Source organism: Micromys minutus (assembly GCF_963924665.1).
Source record: "Micromys minutus genome assembly, chromosome: 1".
In the NCBI taxonomy this organism is placed as follows: domain Eukaryota; kingdom Metazoa; phylum Chordata; class Mammalia; order Rodentia; family Muridae; genus Micromys; species Micromys minutus.
Window position 1 is genome coordinate 36,804,376 of NC_137969.1, and position 6,418 is coordinate 36,810,793.

Below are 6,418 nucleotides of genomic sequence, written 5' to 3' on the forward strand. Positions count from 1 at the left end.
AACAAAAAAGGAGTCATGGTTCTTGAAGACGAGCTACATAGGTTCTTTTCCTCCTGGATAGGCAGAGAGAGCAAGCCAGGTCAGGTCACACCAGGAGTTCTTGGAGTGCAGGGAGTGCTGTGATCTCTGGAAAGGGTCCTTTCCAGCCCACAGTGAGGGCTAGGTATCTGCCATCAGGAATCAGGATCTGCCTGGAAAGGCTGCACTTTCAGACCAGACACACAGGCTCTTTTCTACCAGGATCAGCAAAGAGCCTGGGGCACAGGTCCAGTGAGATCACCCTGGGAGTTCTAAGAGTACAGAGTGCTGTACTCTCTGTGAAAAAGTTCTTTCTGGTCCACAGAGAGGGTTCGGTATCTGTCATCCAGACTTGGGAATCTGCGCGGGAGGGAAAGGCTGTGCTCCAAGATCAGCTCCACAGACACTTTTGTACCTGGACCAGAGGTGAGACTGACAAAAAAACCCCAGGGAGGTCACACCAGGAGTGTTCTCTGGAAAAGGGTCCTTTGGGCCTATAGTAAGAATTGGGTCTCCACCAATAAGAATCAGAATCCGTGGGCAGAGGGCTGAGCATGCAGAACAGCCTTACAAGAGCTCCCACACCTGAGCCTAAGAAGACAGAACTGAGTCACTGCCATCAGAACACACTGCTTGCTCACAAAGAGCTGAAAACTCATATCCACAGGGGAGACAGGGGCCAGTCAGTAACAAAATCACCTATAATCACAGATAACAAGATGGCAAGAGGAAAGCAAAAGAACTTATCCAATGGAAACCAAGAAAACCTGGCAATATAAGAACCCATATCTCCAACCACAGCAAGTAGAGGATTGCCAAATGCACCAGAAAAAAAGACTTAAACTTAAAATCATACTTCATGATGGTGATGGAGATTTTCAAGAAGCACGTGAATAACTCCCTTAAACATTTACAGGAGAACCAGGAGACGTCAATCAAAAAACTACAGGAAACACAACCAAATAGATGATGGAATTGAAAACAGAAATAGAAACAATAAAGAAAGTACAAAGAGACGACACTGGAGATAGAAAACCTAAAAAAGAAATCAGAAGTCACAGATACAAGCATCAGCAACAAACTATAAGAGATGGAAGAGAGGATCTCAGGGGTTGAAGACAACATAGAAAACATAGACAAAACATTAAGAGAAGATGTAAAAACAAACAAGCTCCTAACCCAAAATGTCCAGGAGATTCAGGACACAATGAGAAGACCAAACCTAAGGATAATAGGCATAGAAGAGGGTGAAGAATATCAACTAAAAGGCACAGTAAATATCTTCAACAACTCATAGAAGAAAACTTCCCTACCCTTAAGTACAAGATAAACATGAGCATAAAAGAAGCCTACAGAATTCCATATCATTTGGACCAGAAAAGAAATGTTCAAAACCAAAAAAGAATACTAAAAGAAATAAGAGATAAAAGGACATGTAACATATAAAGGCAGATCAATCAGAATTACACCCAACTTCTCAGGAGAGACTATGAAAGCTAGAAGATCCTAGACAGACATTATACAGACTCTAAGAGATCACAAATGCCATCTCAGGATACTATATCCAGCAAAACTCTTAATTACAATAAATAAAGAGACCAAGATATTCCAGGACAAAACTAAATTTACATAATATCCAACAACAAATCAAGCCCTACAAAGAAAAATAGATGGAAAACCTTGTGTTGACAAGGAGGGAAACTACACCCTAGGAAAAGCAAGAAAATAACTAAGAAAGAAAAACAAAGAAGAAAGTTACACAAATGTAATTCTACCTCTAAAAACAAAAATAATAAACATTAATCACTATTTCCTTTTATCTGTTAACATAAATGGACTGGATTCCCCAATAAAGAGACATAGAATATCAGACTTGACATGTCAATAGGATCCAGAATTTTGCTGCATACAGGAAACTCATCTCAGAGACAAAGACAGATACTACCTCATAGAAAAAGTCTGAAAAAAACCTTCCAAGCAAATGGCCCCAAGACAAAAGCTGGAGTAGTCATTCTAATATCAAATTAAATAGACTTTCAACTAAAGGTTATCAAAAAGATGAGAAAGGATCCTTTTTAGTCATTACAGGAAAAACCTTTCAAGGTGAATTCTCAATCCTTAACATCTATGGTCCAAATATAAGAGCACTCGCATCATAAAGAAACCCTACTAAAGCTCCAAGCATAAATTGCACCACACACAATAATAGTGGGAGACTCGCATCAATGAACCAATTATGGAAGCAGAAACTGAACAGAGACACAGTGAAACTAGCAGAGGTTATGAACCAATTGGAATTAACAGACATCTACAGAACATTTCATCCTAAAACAAAAGAATACACCTTCTTCTTAGCACATCACAGTGCCTATTTAAAAATCAATCATATAGTTGGACACAAAACAAGCTTTGATATAAGATGATTGAAATACTTCCATGCATCCTATCAGATCACCAAGGACTAAGGCAAGTCTTTAATAACAACAAAGACAACAGAAAGCACACATACACATAGAAGGTAAACTATATTCTACTCAACAATAACATGGCCAAGAAAGAAAAAAAGAAAGAAATTAAGGATGTTTTTAGAATTTAATGAAAATGAAGCACAATATACCCAAAGGTATGGGGTGCAATGAAAAAAAAGCACTAAGAGGAAAACTCATAGCTCTGAGTGTCTCCAAAAAGAAACAGGAGAGAGCAATCACTAGCAGCTTGACAGCACAGGTGAAAGTCCTAGAACAAAAAGAAGCAGATACACCCAAGATGGCAGAAAATAATAAAACTCAGAGCAGAAATCAATGAAATAAAAACAAAAAGAGCAATACAAAGAATCAACAAAACTAGGATCTGGTTCTTTAAGAAAATTAACAATCAATAAACCCTTAGCCAGACTAACTAGAGGGCACAGAGAGAGTATCCAAATTAATAAAATCAGAAATGAATAGAAAGACATAACAATAGAAACTGAGGAAATCTAAGAAATCATCAGTTCTATTACAAAGGCCTATACTCAACAAAACTGGAAAATATGGAGAAAATGGACAAATTTCTAGACAGATACCAGATACCAAAGTTAAATGAGGATCAGATAAACAATCTAAGTAGTCCAATAACATCTTAAGAAATAGTAACAGTCAGCAATGGCCTTCCAAACACAAAAAGCAAAGATCCAGATGGGTTCAGTGCAGAATCTATCAAATTTCCATTGAGGACCTAACAACAACACTCTCCAAACTATTCCACAATATAGAATTAGATAGAACACTACCCAACTCATTCTTCAAAGCCACAATAACTCTCAGTCTTAAATTAAAGAAAGACCCCAAAAGAAATGAGAACTTCAAACCAATCTCTCTCATGAACATTGATGTGAAGATACTCAATCCAATTCTTGCAAACCAATAAAAAGAACACATCAAAATAATTATTCAACATGATCAAGTAGGCTTCATCCCTGGGATGTAGGGATAGTTCAATATTCAGAAATCCATCAGTGTAATCCACCATATAAACAAACTAAAAGGAAAAAAAACACATGATCATCTCACTAGATGCTGAGAAAACATTCGACAAAATTCAACACCCCTTCATTGTAGAATCTTGGAAAGAGCAGGAAGCCAAGGCCTATACCTAAACATAGTTAAAATAATATACAGCAAGCCAGTAGCTAACATTAAACTAAACAATGAGAACCTTGAAGCAATCCCACTAAAATCAGGGACTAGACAAGGCTGCCCACTCTCCCCTACCTATTCAACACAGTATTGGGAGTGCGGCCAGAGCAATTAGACAACAAAAAGAAATCAAAGGGACACAAATTGGGAAGAAGTCAAAATATCACTGTTTGCCAATGACATGATCGTATGACGTGACTCCAAAAATTTCAACAGAGAACTTTTACAGCTGATAAGCAACAATCAGCAAAGTGGCCGATGACATGATACTGTACTTAAGTGACCCCACAAATTTCACCAGAGAACTTCTACAGCTGATAAACAAGTTCAACAAAGTGGCTGGATATAAAATTAACTCAAGGAAATCAGTAGCCTTCCTCTACTCAAAGAACAAACATGATGAGAAAAAAATTAGGGAAAAGATACCCTTCACAATAGTCACAAACAATATGAAATACCTTGGTGTGACCCTCACTAAGCAAGTGAAGAATCTGTTTGAAAAGACCTTCAAATCTCTAAAGAAGAAAATTGAAGATGATCTCAGAATATGGAAAGATCTCCCATGTTCATGGATTGGAAGGATTAACATTGTAAAAATGGCCATCTTACCTAAAGCAATCTATGGATTCAATGCAATCCCCATCAAAATTCCAACTCAATTCTTCATAGAGTTAGAAAGAGCAATGTGCACATACATCTGGAATAACGAAAAACATAGAACAGTGAGATCTATTCTCAACAACAAGAAAACTTCTGCGGGAATCACCATCCCTGACCTCAAGCTATATTGCAAAGCAATTGTGTGGAGACGGAGGCTCAGCTCCCTGGTGCAATTGCTAGTCAGTGTCATCAGCACCTCTGCTTTGCCAGAGCCCTTAGGCCAGCATGTCTTCTGCATATTTTAACCGAGGTCCTGATTATGGCCTGTCTGCCTAAGTAAAGAACTAGCTGGCCCAGAAATATGACCATCAGCGTGAGCAGGAGCTGAGAACGTGGATCGAGGGAGTGACAGGCCATCGCACCAGGAACAACTTCATCGATGGCCTCAAAGACAGGATCATTCTTTGCAAATTTATCAACAATCTTCAGCCGTGTTCTGTGAAGAAGGTCAATGAGTCAACCCAGAATTGGCACCAGCTGCAGAATATAGGTAATTTCATCAAAGCCATTATTAAGTCTGGGGTGAAACCCCATGACATCTTCGAAGACAACGACCTGTTTGAAAACACCAACCATATGTAAGTTCAGTCCACTCTCCTGGCTCTGGCCATCCAAGACAAAAACAAAGTTAAAGTGAGGGTCAACTATGCAGAGACACAAGAGCAGAGATTTGAGCCTGAGAAGCTGAGAGAAGGCAGGAGCATCATTGGACTACAGATGGGCACCAACAAGTTTGCCAGTCAGCAGGGCATGACTGCATATAGTACCCAGCGTCACCTCTATGATCCAAAAGTGTACAGATCAACCTCTGGGCCAGGCAACCATCAGCCTGCAGATGGGCACCAGTAAGGGCACCAGCCAGGCTGGCATGACTGCACCAGGCACCAAGCGGCAGATCTTAGATCCAGGTCTGGGCATGGAACACTGTGACACACTCAATGTCAGCTTGCAGATTGGCAGCAACAAGGGGGTCTCACCGAGGGACATTACAGTGTACGGGCTGCCTTGCCAGGTGCATGATACCAAGTACTGCCTGAACCCAGAATACCCAGAGCTGGGCAAGCCCACCCACAATCACTACCCACACAACTATTATAACTCTGCCTAGGGGACTCCAAGGGGCTGGCTGCTGCTTTTGGATGGACCCAGCTGGCCCAGAAAACCCCATCTCCTGCATGGCATCCCCCAGCCCCTTGGCACCTGCCTATAGGGTTACAGTTTGGGGAGATCAGGTTGAGGGGGTCAATGGGAAGAAGGGGGGCCTCTCATCCCTGGAGCTTTCTCAGGGCCCAAAATAGAATTGGGTGTCCCCAACAGCATCCAAAGGAAGCACTGAGTAAAGCTACATCAGCTGCCCCCCCTTTATTCCCCCACAAGTGAATACCTTTCAGAACTAGAAACCCTTTAAGCAAAGCCCCTAAAACCCAGGCTTAGTCTGACTCCTGTCCCATTCCTGCAACAGGAGCAGAATGCATGCCTGGAAATGCAGTGGACACACACAGTTTGGTTTTGCAGTAGCTGGCATTTGTGGATGTGACAGCAGCGTTTGTAACTCGAACACTTTTTCTATTTCACTGGAGCACAATAAATGGCTGTGACATCAAAAAATAAAAACAGCAATTGTGTTAAAAGCTGCATGGTATTGGTACAGATATAGGCAGGTAGATCAATGGAACAGAATAGAAGATCCAGGAATGAACTGTCATAAATATGGTCACTTGGTCTTTGACAAAGAAGCTGAAAACATTCAATGGAAAAAAGACAGCCTATTCAACAAATAGTGTTGGTTCAACAGAAGAATGAAAATAAATTCTTTCTTATCTCCTTTTACAAAGCTAAAGTGCAAGTAGATTAAAGATCTCTACATAAAACCAGGTACACTGAAACTATTAGAAGAGCAAGTGGGGAAAAGCTTAGAGCACATAGGCACAGGGGAAAATTTACTGAACAGAACACCAATGGCTTATGCTCTAAGATCAAGAATTGATAAATTGGACTTTATAAGTTTCTGTAAGGGTAAGGACACTGTCAAGAAAACAAAATGGCAACCAACAGACTGGGAA

General features: G+C 40.4%; 1 pseudogene across 1 annotated transcript; it reads left to right on the forward strand.

The window, feature by feature from the left end:
* The first annotated feature begins 4,580 nt into the window (after positions 1-4,580).
* On the forward strand, positions 4,581-5,463 carry LOC308424365 (calponin-1-like; annotated as a pseudogene). The gene has a single exon. The product of its transcript is annotated as a calponin-1-like (transcript).
* Positions 5,464-6,418: the final 955 nt, after the last annotated feature.